This window comes from Salvelinus namaycush, chromosome 36, assembly GCF_016432855.1.
Source record: "Salvelinus namaycush isolate Seneca chromosome 36, SaNama_1.0, whole genome shotgun sequence".
Classification (NCBI taxonomy): Eukaryota; Metazoa; Chordata; class Actinopteri; order Salmoniformes; family Salmonidae; genus Salvelinus; species Salvelinus namaycush.
Window position 1 is genome coordinate 1540610 of NC_052342.1, and position 12894 is coordinate 1553503.

Below are 12894 nucleotides of genomic sequence, written 5' to 3' on the forward strand. Positions count from 1 at the left end.
GTCTAACTTAAGTTGGATCTGCAGTTTGTTCCATAAATAAGGTGCAAAGGAACTGAAGGCAGTCCTACCCAACTCTGTGGAGACCGCAGGAGTCTCTAGTGTAATCCACATCTGTGATCTGGTTTTAAAATTAGTACATCTTGTGGAAATTAATGATGATATATATGGAGGTAGTTTTAAAAGAAGTGCTTTATAAATAAACAAGAGAGCATGTTGCTCTCGCCTCACAGATAGAGAGACCCAACCCACATGTTGATATAGGATACAGTGATGAGTTCTGTAACTATCACCCGTGATAAACCTGAGTGCACAATGGTAAATAGCATCCAGTGGTTTTAATGTGTTTGCCGATGCATGCATATAGATAATATCACCATAATCTAAAACGGACATAAAAGTAGCCTGCACAATTTTTTTCCTATTTACAGAGGACAGACAAGCCCTGTTTCTGTAAAGGAATCCTATCTTGAATTTGAGCTTTTTTCCCAATTCAGTAACATGTTTTTTAAAGAAAGCCTATCATCTAACCATACCCCTAAGTATTTATATGCAGAGACCTTATTGATTTGAGTACCATCCAAGCTAGTGATTACAAACGTGTTTCTAACTGAGAGTTTAGACCTAGAAAAAACATGACATTTGTTTTCTTAGCGTTTAAAACAAGTTTAAGCTGTAAAAGAGACCCTGTAGTATCCTAAAATCAGACTCCAACTGCATTAAAGCTTGGTCCGCTGTTGGAGCAATAGAGTACATCACTGTGTCATCTGCATATAAATGGAATTTACAATATCTGACATCATCACCAATGTTGTTTATATAAAGTGAGAACAATAATGGGCCAATTATTGAACCCTGAGGGACCCCTTTAAGTAACTGTAAGGGTCAGACTTGACCCCATCGACCATGACGGCTTGAGTTCTATCTTTAAGATAGTCATAAAACCATCGGCAGGCATCAGTGCCCAGTCCTATTGATGACAGCTTACTCAAAAGGATAGCATGGTCTACTGTGTCAAAAGCTTTTGACAAATCTACAAACAACGCAGCACAGTGCTTCTATCGTCTAAGGCATTTGCAATATCATTTACAACAAGCATAGTGGCCGATGTGGTACTGTGTTTAGATCTAAAACCAGATTGATTGGTACTAAGAATACTGTTAGCAGAAAGAAAAGATTGTAACTGTTTGTTGACTATAGATTCTAGAATCTTTACCAGACAGGGGAGCCTAGAGATGGGTCGATAGTTATCCAATCACTACCGTCACCTCCCTTATGTAATGGCAGAACAAAAGCTGCTTTCCACACCTTAGGGATATTTCCTGTGCTTAATGTTAGATTAAAAATGTGTGTTACTGAACCAGCAAAAATAGGTGCAGCACACTTAAGTAAGTACGGGTCTAAATTGTCAGCGCCTAAGGATTTCTTAGTATCAATGGCACACAGGGCAATTAGAACCTCTGCTTCAGTTATTTTCTGGAAACTAAAAACAGGGTTACCATTTTTCAGAGTAACGGTTGAAAAGCAAGACGAAAAATCAACTAACTGGCCAGTACCACAAAGTCCACTTTTCCTTTCAAATAAAAAACCAGCAGAGATGAAATGCTTATTAAAAGCATCACAAATATCATTTTTTCAGTTAGAATACAGAAGTCTGAGGTAATTTGCTTAGGAAGAGAAACAGCAGAATTCCCCCGTTTCAGTGAATTAACGGTTTTCCAGAATTTTGCAGGATCTCCTGCAGAATCTGTCATAGCATTAAGGAAGTAATTTGATTTTGCCTTTTTGACAGCTGCAGTACATTTATTTCTCAATTGCCTAAAAAACAGCCAATCAGCTGGAGTACCTGTTTTCCTCGCCAAGGCCCAGGCCCGATTCTTTTGCAGGAAAAGACCTGACAATTCAGGAGAGAACCAAGAACTGGTTCGGTTTCTTACTCTGTGATTCTTAAGCGGGGCATGTTTATCAGACATAGAGGTAACAATAGAAGAGAAAAAAGCAAGGGCTAAAACCGGGTCCAGAAAGCAGCAAGTGGATAAAAGCTCAGAGTGATATAAGTCAAGGATAAAAGCTTGCTGTGAGAAATGTTTATAATTTCTCTTAGAGATTATACAGGGATCAGAGTGTTTCAGCCTGGTATCTCTAATACAAGCAATAGGGCAGTGGTCACTGATATCATTTGCAAAAACCCCACTGGCTGTGTATTTATGGGGGGTATTTGTTAGAATAATGTCTAGTAGAGTGGATTTTACTGGGTTCTTAAAGTTGGGACGGGTTGGTTTAGTTATCAGCTGAGTTAGATTTAGCTCAGTACAAATGCCTTTTAATTTATCGGATACTGGTGAGAGCCAATCCAGGTTAAAATCTCCCAAAATCAGTAATTCAGAGTTTGCATAATTAGACAGTATATCAGATAATTTGCATAGAGTACAAGGAGGAGCTGAGGGGGGGCGATATACCCCTGCTAGAGTTAAATGAGCATTATTACCAAGTACCACGTTTAAAACTAGACATTCATATTGCTTTGAGACAGAGGTTGATATGGACACAGAAACATTTAAGCAGCATTTAACATAAATCGCAATACCACCACCTCTACCAACTCTATCAGTTCTATAAATATTGTATCCAATCAACTGAACATCTGAATCTGGCACAGAATCACACAGCCACAGAGAGATTAAAGTAGATGTCACACGTCAAAATTTGATGGATGACCCTATGTGAACCTATGTGACCGCTATGTGAACCTAAGGGGCTGCCTGTCAGGACATCCTGATGGTCTAGGTGGGGGTCTTTGGGTAACGGGTCAGTTGTCAGGTCAACCGGTAATGATTTATGACCCAAGCCTGATTTATGACCCTATGTAATGATTTATGACCCTATGTCATGTAGAAGGGTGCATGTCAATATTTGGGTTTCAGGTCAGGACATCGTGGTGGTTAGGGTGGTAGGGTTGAGTAAGTGACAGGTGTCAGGTCAACCTGTTTCTCACGGTTTGGGGTGGTTAATGCCCCTTATAAAGCGGCTGAACAATACCTGTTTAAGCCTGTACATGATAACCCCCCTGAATATTAAACAAAAATGACACCTATGCCAATTTTAGGGATGTTATGCACGGCTTGTCATGAACCCAGTGACCAAAGCCTTGAAAAAGTTCTGTTGTGAAGCTCCAGAATGTTTTAAAGGATTTTGGGTACGAGTGAGGGCCACATGTCTTACATATATTCCACCCGGAGGATTCTACGGTAAAGATATTCACAGACAGTGGACCCAAACCCCTTTATCCGGCAAAACCTGGGAGTTTTCCCCCGGCTCTGGGGATGAGAGAATGGCTAAAACATCAGGCTGGCGCTTTGTAAAATTGAACAGGTCCTGAGTGGTACAAATGTGCCAGGATATGCTTTGGAAGAACAGGTCTGCGGCCGCAGTGATCTCAAGGCTCTAAGAATTGCTTCAATGGACTATAGCCCTGACAACAAAGTGACAATTTTAGCCTGTGACCTTTATGATAAGTCTAATGCTACAAAGTCTGTCAATTCTCCTGTAGCTTCCAGAGCACGGCAAACATGTAACTTTTTTTATTCCTGTGTTTAGTTTTAAATGGGTGGATTATCCAATTTTCATAACCCTTATGAATAAGCTGGACATTCTCTTCCAAAATGGTGAACAGTTACAGCGCTGGGCGAGGCTTTCCTTGAGACAGAGTCAAGACCAAAAGGCCAGACGTCGGATCTACCCCTGGTAGTGAAAACTTACCAAGTGTTGATGAACCTTGCAAGAGATCCCGGCATTTTGATGGCCAACTGGACACTGATCAATGGGGGATGGTTGCATCAGATCCCTGGATCTGTAAGAAACGGCTGCGTAAAAGACCTTAATAATGTAAGGCTATAAAATGTATGTACTAAATATTTGAATGAAATAAATGGTTTTAAAAGCAGAATCTTCACCATCGTCATGAACTCTCGTAGTTTGTTCACTCTTAGCCAAAACTTGCGGAAAAAAGCCATGTGCGCGCGTATGTGCGCGCGTGTGTGTGTGTGTGTGTGTTTCAAAACAGAGAAAAAGGGTCGGGTGTGTTTGTTAAAAAATACCCTTGCATCTGCGCTCAAGGCTCTCTATGCATGGGGGTCGTTTGAAACCAAGGTTTACACTATCTGGCAAAACAGATGCCTAAAAGTCATTCAGCCAGCGATGTCGAGACCTCCCCACCCCAGCATCTAGATGCTAGCCCCCGGAGATTTTAGAATATCAAAAAGATACCTAATGTTTAGACACCCCCCCAATACCCTATGTTTGAACCAAATGGCAGGTGTTTGAACCACATGTCTTAGGCTTCAAAGATAACTTTGAGGCGGTTTTAGCGCGAAAAAATACGACACCACTAGAGTCAGACGGCTACAAAAGCTATGCAAAACAGGTCCCCCTGTTAGCCTCGTTTTAGCGCAGTTACCCTACAGCATTCCCCCAGGAATAGTTATCGGACGGACCCCGTTAAAAAAGATAATCTGGGAAAAACCTCCTCATGGATATTTCTGAAGGTTAGTTCTTGAAATAAATATTTACATATGCTATATATTAGATTTGTTTGTTCTGGGGAATTGTTTTGAAAACGTTGTATGTTATAGAAATATTAAACAGGCCTTAGGGCCCGGATTCTTAACGTATAAAATGTCAATATTAGCTAAAATGATTAGAGCTTTAATATTATCTAATGTTTTTTAGATTCTCAAACCTTCACGCAGATTCTCCGAGATATAAATGAGCTCGAACCGGCCGTAGGGTCTCCGGAACAAATTGCTTACATCCAACGCCGACCCTGAATTGTAGTAAGTAAGATCCAAGAATTCCGTAAGAATATTTATACCTTAAAAACAAAAAGTGTCGGCATCTTATATTAAAAGTTATTTTATGTGTTTACAGCGGAAATACCTCCGAGAAGGGATGCCATAGGTAGTCTACACGGTTTCTGTGAAGGATATGCCTACGAGACAATTTTGCCCTACTCCCAGGATGTATTTACACACAAGCCGCAAACAGAGACTTTAAACGGCAGGTCAACTCCCCTGAGCCAGGACCGTTGGGCGCCCCCTATTAAACACCAACGGACAATCAGTGCCCAGATCCACAGGTCCGCTTCACCCGAACAATACTACTGGGCGGGTATTCACGAGACAGCGTTACAAGGACAAGGTATGAATCAATTATCATTTATATATATATTTTATTTTTATGCCTGAATATATAAAATAATATGTTTAAACATGGCCTAATGCTGTTTTTTTTATTTTTTATTTCAGGCTCACAAGCTACAGACCAGGCAGATGCTATAATTAGGGTTGCCCAAAGACATGTTCCCGAGTTCTCAGAGCTTCTTCAGAACAGCCCTCTTCAAAAAAGCCGAGGTATTTAATTAATGTATTGTTAATATATAGGCTTATATCTGAAATGTATTTTACATTTTTATCAAACATATTTTAGGGTTAATAACCTATTTTTCTGTATGTATTATTTTTAATGCAGACTCCTCGCCGGCTTATAAAGACATCCAAGAAGCTACACATCTAGATCCCGAGGAGGCGCCAAAGACCCCAGTCACCAGAACAGCGAAGCCTGATGATTTCAAAGTTTTAAATGACATTTCTGAGGTAGACGATTTGATGTTCTGTGAAGTGGCCAACCTTATTGAAAGCGGCCAATTCTGGTGGGGCAACAGCCTCTTGTGAAATAGACCAAGCCGTGCTTTTCAAGGCTTTTACACAGGGTTTAAAATCACGAAAGGCTTTACTTCAACGTCGTATGGGTATTCTATTCGAACATCAATACAATCAGGATGTGTCATTCTGGCGTAGAGAGCTTCCCCGCATGTTAAACAACAGTAGGGTTAAAACAAGCAAATACCTCCGTTAAAAAACACATATGTAAAAAACACAAGCACACACATCCTTAAGTAGAGAAATGGCGCCCCCTATAGACCTAAGCGAGACAATTGAAACCCTCTTAGCGGAAATCCCTACAGAGCTCCAAGATATAATTAACCATATGAATGATTCTGGGCTAATTGACATAGGGGCTATAGATGAAAACCTATTATCCCAGATTCCCTCCGAACTCATTGAAATTATTACACGTATGAATGAGTCAGGGTCTGCCGATGAAAACAGGTTATCACAGATACCCGAATCAATCATATCTTTAATTACCCTGATGAACGAGAGCCCTAGGTTTAATTCTGCACCCCCTACACCTCTAAGCCATCCTTTAACACCCATGTTCGAAGAGTCTGAAACCCAATACGATGTTTTTGAACAGCTGAACAAATGTCTATCAAATCTGGAGCGGGAAGGTCTTGATCACAATGTACAGAACGAGAGCCCTAGGTTTAATTCTGCACCACCTACACCTCTAAGCCAGCCTTTAACACCCATGTCTGAAGAGTCTGAAACCCAATACGATGTTTTTGAACAGTTGGACAATTGTCTAGCAAATCAGGATGGGGATGGTCTTGATCGCAGTGAACATGTTTTGTATCGAAATAAATTCCACAATATTGAGGTTCGACAGTTTTTCAATTTCGCATGGGGGGGTCAGATTCGGGAATATGCTGTGTTTTACGTAATGCTTATGGACACTTTGAATGAACTGGTAGATAGAGTTAGAGCTTATAGCCAACCAAGGGATACCTTACAGTTGGAAATTTTTGGAGACAGTCTGCAGAGCCGTGTATCGCTTATTTTAAATAAGGGTGAAGCAGATCTTGAACAATTTGTTAACCTGCTAGAACGCCTTGTTCAGTCAAATTTAAACGTGCTAGCAGATAGGACCCTCGAACTTGTAGTACAATTAGTCCGGCCACCACAAGGGGGCGGCGGGCAGAGACGTAAACTCGATAGCCTGATGCAGTCCGAAATCATAAGCAATAAAAAGGCCTACCTCATAATCGTTCACAATCATGGTAATAAGCTATGCTTTGCCATAGGTTTGGCCCACTTACTCAGCCCAGGATGTACAGAGCGCGAAGCGTTACAGAAAGCTCAAGAGCTACAAAAGGCTGTGGGTTTAGGTATACAGGAGGCTGTGGCTTTCTCCGACATAGGCAAATTTGAAAACTTTCTGAATATCAAGATTGTGGTTTTGTACCACAGCAGGGCTAATGACGCTCTCTTGAAGTTCCAAAATATACAAGAACCACACCCTAAGACTATGTACTTTTATGTGCAAAATGAGCATTACTATGCCGTAACTAACATCACAGCATTTTTAGGCGCCCCATATGTCTGTCCAGCCTGTCATACCGGCTACACCCGCAAGGGGGGGCACTCGTGCCGTTATAACTGTTCAGTATGTCTGGATAAACAATGCCCTATGCAACCGCTAAACTTGACACCCTGTGAGGATTGTCACCGCACATGTCGTTCGGCCTACTGTTACGAAAAACACAAAACTGAAACATGGCACCCCAAGGCCTGTAAATCTGTAAGCAGTTGTGACATTAACAAGAAATGTCCAAAATGTCATTGCAATTACAACCTTAAAATAGACAGCCCTAAACCCCATGTTTGTGGTATTCTACATTGCCCAATCTGTAAAGGGCCCTTGAAAAGCAGAGACGCAGAACTTGTTCAAGAAGTACCACATGAGTGTTACATTCAGCCCTTGGCTGAAGATGAACATACAGAGAAATATGTTTTTTATGATTTTGAGACAAATCAGCAATCAGGGGTTCACTTGCCTATTTTTGTATCTACCATGACTTTCACCGGTGAAAAGTGGTCGGCCGAGGGGCCCGATTGCGCCCGACTCTTTCTAAAACATTTTAGAAAGGCCCAGTACAGAAACTTCACGTTTATAGCTCACAATGCGCGAGCCTATGACTCCTATCTGCTTCTGAACCCTTTGATACAGCAAGGCGTGGCGCCCAGTGTCATTGCTCAAGGGAGTAAAATCTTATGTTTTGTTGACCACGCCTTCAAACAGAGATACATTGACAGCTTAAGCTTCTTACCCATGAGATTGGCTCAAATGCCAGAGGCCTTGGGTTTTGAAAACTCGGTCAAAGGCTATTTCCCCCACTTCTTCACATCTGAGGAGAATCTACATTATATAGGAGCTTATCCAGCCCCCGAAATGTACGGTTGTGATCAAATGTCTCCCAAAGAGCGTGAGAAATTCATGACGTGGTACGAGACAGTAAGACATGGAACTTTTGATTTTCATAAAGAGATGGAATCATACTGTGACAATGACGTGGTTATACTACGTGAAGGATGCCTCAGATTCAGAGAAGAGGTAATCAAAGATGCAGGCATTGACCCCTGGAGCTGTACAACTATTGCATCCGCGTGCATGAAAACCTATCGTACACACTATCTAACTCCAGCATCTATAGCTATCCCATCGCCAGACAACTACCGACGACAATTCAAGGCCTACTCTAGTGGTTCCATTCAATGGTTGGAGTACCTCGCCCAGGATAAAAATGTTTTTATCCAACATGCTTTGAATCGGGGGGAGAAGGCTTTTGGGCCTTACCATGTCGATGGATACACACAGATTGACGGTGTTGAGACAGTGTATGAGTACAACGGTTGTTTCTTCCACGGTTGTAAATTATGCTTTGTCCCCCAGGCCATGTGTGTCCTAACCCAAAAGACTTTTGGGGAAATGTACCAAGAGTTTCAAGACAAACTGAATTCTTTAAAGGCTACTTACGGGTTAAAAGTTGTGGTTTTGTGGGAACACGAATGGACAGCCCTGAAAAAGGCGGATCCTCATGTTCAGGCCTTCCTTACCCAATATGACCCTCCAGAGCCCCTGGAACCGAGACAGGCCTTGTTTGGAGGCAGGACCAATGCTTTGACATTGCGTTATGTAGCTCAACCCGACGAGACAATAGGCTATGTAGATTTTACATCCCTATATCCTCATGTAATGAGTTCCTCATGCTATCCTATAGGGCATCCTGAAATTATTCACAGCGACTTTGACATACCTCAAAATTATTTTGGTTTAATCAAAGCGACTGTCTACCCTCCTAGGGGTCTGTTTATACCTGTGCTGCCTTACAAGGGGTCTAAAGGAAAACTTTTCTTTCCCCTTTGTCGCACATGCTGTGAACACAACAACCAGGAAAACCCATGTGATCACTCAGATCAAGAAAGAGCCCTGACCGGTGTATGGGTCACCGTTGAATTCTCTAAGGCTTTGGAGAAGGGGTATCGTGTGGCCAAAATCTTTGAAGTGTGGAACTTTTCCAGGAAATCAGACACACTTTTTAAAGAGTACATCAAGACCTTCTTGAGATGCAAGCAGATGGCTTCAGGCTATCCAGCATCGGTCACAGATCAAGAGAGTAAAGAGAAGTACATTCAAGACTACCATGACAGAGAAGGCATACTTCTTGACCCTGACAGAATACAGGTCAACAAAACCAAAAGAAATGTTTCGAAATTGTACTTGAACTCCCTTTGGGGGAAGTTAGCGCAGAGAAGCAATATGCTAACAACTTCGATCATTAAAGACCCGGAAGAATTTTTGGAATTTGTTTTTTCGGACCAATACGAAATTTCACATTTTTCATTCTTGAGTCAAGACATTGCCTTGGTGCAATGGCGGCGCAACCCAAAGTGGGTTCTACCCCCAGGTAATGTAAATGTGTTTCTTGCAGCATTTACCACAGCCTATGCCCGACTTGAACTGTACACCCTCATGGAACAGCTTCAGCGGCGGGTTCTTTACCACGACACAGACTCTGTGGTCTATGTAAGCAAGCCGGGGGATTGGAACCCCCCACTTAGCAACTATCTTGGGGGTTTAACTAGTGAACTCGCCGAGGGTGACCATATCACAGAATGGTCCTCATGTGGGCCCAAAAGCTATGCTTTTAGGACTAAAGACAATCACGTGGTGTTGAAAGCCAAAGGCGTGACTCAAAACTACGAAAATGCCCCGCGTGTAAACTTGGAATCAATCACGCGCTTGGTCGAGGGGTTCGTAAATGACAAGAATAGTGACTTGGAGATTTTGACCTCCTACAACAAAATAGTGAGGGATAAAAAGGGGTTCCATCTAAGAAACGCCCCACTCACTAAAAGATTCAGGGTAGTCTATGACAAGAGACGGCTATTGCCTGACGGTACCACATTGCCCTTTGGCTACTGACTTAGGCTACAAGCCCCAGTGTGTCTTAAAGCTTAAGATATAATGACGGCTGTCGAGGATTTTGACCCCCGTTTAAAACTGCCCTTTTCGGCCTTAATTGCAGGCCCATCAAACAGTGGTAAAACTTTTTTTGTAAAAAGTATTTTAGAGAATTCTGAACATGTGTTATCTCAAAAGCCTGACAATATTGTATGGTGTTATTCATGTTACCAACCTCTGTATGATGAATTATTGAAGACAATAAAAATCAAGTTTGTTGAAGGAATACCCGAATCTCTGTCTGATGATGAACTTCTCCCCCCACATAAATATAATCTGCTGGTTTTGGACGATATGCTATTTGCTGGTAGCGAACACCCCGAAATTGCACGAGCTTTTACCCAATATACTCATCATAGAAACCTGTCCGTGCTTTACTTGGTCCAGAATGTGTTTCACCAAGGTAAAAATAGTCGGACCATTAGCTTGAATGCCAACTACATGGTATTGTTTAAAAATCCTAGAGACAAACTGCAAATTAGCACTCTAGCTCAGCAGATGTACCCTGGACGGAAATCATACTTTATGGAGAGCTATGAGGACGCTACCAAAGAGCCATTTTCTTATTTAATCGTGGATTTAAAAGCAAATACTCCAGAACACCTTAGGCTACGTACAGGGCTGTTTCCGTGGGAGCGGCCTGCTGCATACCTTCCTAAAAAGTAAACGCTATGTCTCTGCGTTTAAAAAGAAACCTGCCCCTCTTGACAAGGCTAGTTGGGTCTACAGCTAAAGGACGGAAGGCCATCTTGGGTAGTTGTTCTTCAGATCTCATATTAGCCTTATGTGAGATTGCTTTGAATCTTCTCAAAGGACGCATTCCACTCACCCTGAACCAATTGAAAAAATTAAAGAGACAAAAGACCGCGATCAAACTCTTTGCCAATAAAAGGGCCAGTCTTCAAAAGAAAAGACATAGTATACAACAGTCTGGGGGTTTTCTTCTACCTTTACTCAGTATAGCCGTGCCCTTCATCACCAGCCTTATTGCGGCCAGACGTGGGGGTTGAACACGCGGTGTGATGGCCACTAAAATGTACTTGGTGCCACAACAAGAGTTGGATAGACTTAAAAATCAAATGCAGGGTCCTGAAAATATCAGACAAACAGCTGAAAATGATTTGGATACGGCCATGAAGGATGTTTTGAACCGAAAAGGATTGAACCCCTATGATAAGATCCAAAAATACACAAACCTAATGCAAAGATATTTGACTCTGGTAAAGCAAGGGGAGAGAGAGACCAACCATTTAACACTTTCCCTACCGGACCCTTTAACAGATGTCGAACCTAACGATAGCCAGGCCCCGGTAAGGCCTGTACCGGCGATCTTACCTAGTGAAGATCCTATGTCTGGTGAAGCTCAAATGCCTTTTGAAGATAAAGTTATGCATGACCTACTGACACATGTGCCTTTACGTAACAGGAAGAATGTTAAATACATTATGAACAAGATAAAAGACTCAAAGGGGTTAGCTGCTTGGAACGATTCTGGAGAGTTTATACTTCAGGGCGCTGTTGTTAGGGGGTCCCATATGGTGGACTTACTTAAAAGTACCACGGCTGCCCACAAGGTTGCTGATGACCGAAGGCCTCCCGGCTGGCGTCAGTTTCTTAAGGCCCTGGCAATCCTGAACATTCCCCTCTCGGGTGTACCCAACCATAAGCTTCGTCAACAGATTCAAGCTTTAAAACAAAAGCCTTCAACGAGATACAGCACCCCTAAAGCTGCCCCAACGACACCGCCCCCCTATGAAAGCGATGATGCTAACTCATTTACTCCCATGAACGTCTCAGGACCTTTTCCTAATCCCGATCTCTCGGCGTGGTTAGACTTTTGAAAATGACTTTTGAATGACTATGATTAAATTCAATAAAATGTTTTATTTGAAAAATAAGCAATTTAACATTTGTGGCATTCTTGAAACATATGACGTGAGCATACGCCTTGATTACGCGTTCTTAAACGACACACATTTGAACACTTTTGATATTTTCTAACAAAACAAGATACAAAGTTATCATTACTTCTTAAATCATCCTTATAAAGAAACATAACATCTTCAAAAGAAACTCCCCGGGCTCTTTGGCACAGGTAAAATACACAGTGGTGACCGCATGTAGTGGAAAGGTTATCTTGCACTTGTTTGATGCTGTAGTAGATCTTTGAACCGTTTAGGGTCAAAAAATCTTTAATAGATTTAGGGAAATGTGAAAAACCGGGGGGAAAGCCATAGGAATCAAAAAAAGTTGAGATTTTTCTTCCACCTTCCTGTTCTAATGTCATAGCTAGCCAATGTTCACCAGGCATGTGTTTAGGATGGGTATTGACAATAAACATTGCAGGCCTCTCAGGCCATATCTCAATAGGTAATTCATCACAAGCCATCACTCCACAAAATTGTTTTCCAATCAAGCGGCTCATGAGCCCTTCCAACTCTTGGGTATTCATGTCTTTGCTCAAAGGTCCTTAATAATAATCCACTAAGACCTGTCTTCGGGCATTCACTTCCAAGATTGAATCAGAGCATGCGTAAACAATCATGCTAACTGTACAGGCTAAAGGTGTACGGAAACGCATTTCCAGCCTGAGGTTACCTTGGGACACCACAGACAGATTTCCTGAGGTGTCATCATCAGGGGATAAATTGAAAGCATACAACGTGTAACCCTCTGCAAAATCATTTCTGTCAA

General features: G+C 41.9%; 1 long non-coding RNA gene across 1 annotated transcript; it reads left to right on the forward strand.

Annotated features, from left to right (window-relative positions):
• Positions 1 to 4979: 4979 nt before the first annotated feature.
• LOC120030373 lies at positions 4980 to 5612 on the forward strand. Its single transcript, XR_005473643.1, has 3 exons — positions 4980 to 5193; positions 5301 to 5405; positions 5524 to 5612. It is a non-coding gene; the product is annotated as an uncharacterized LOC120030373 (long non-coding RNA).
• Positions 5613 to 12894: the final 7282 nt, after the last annotated feature.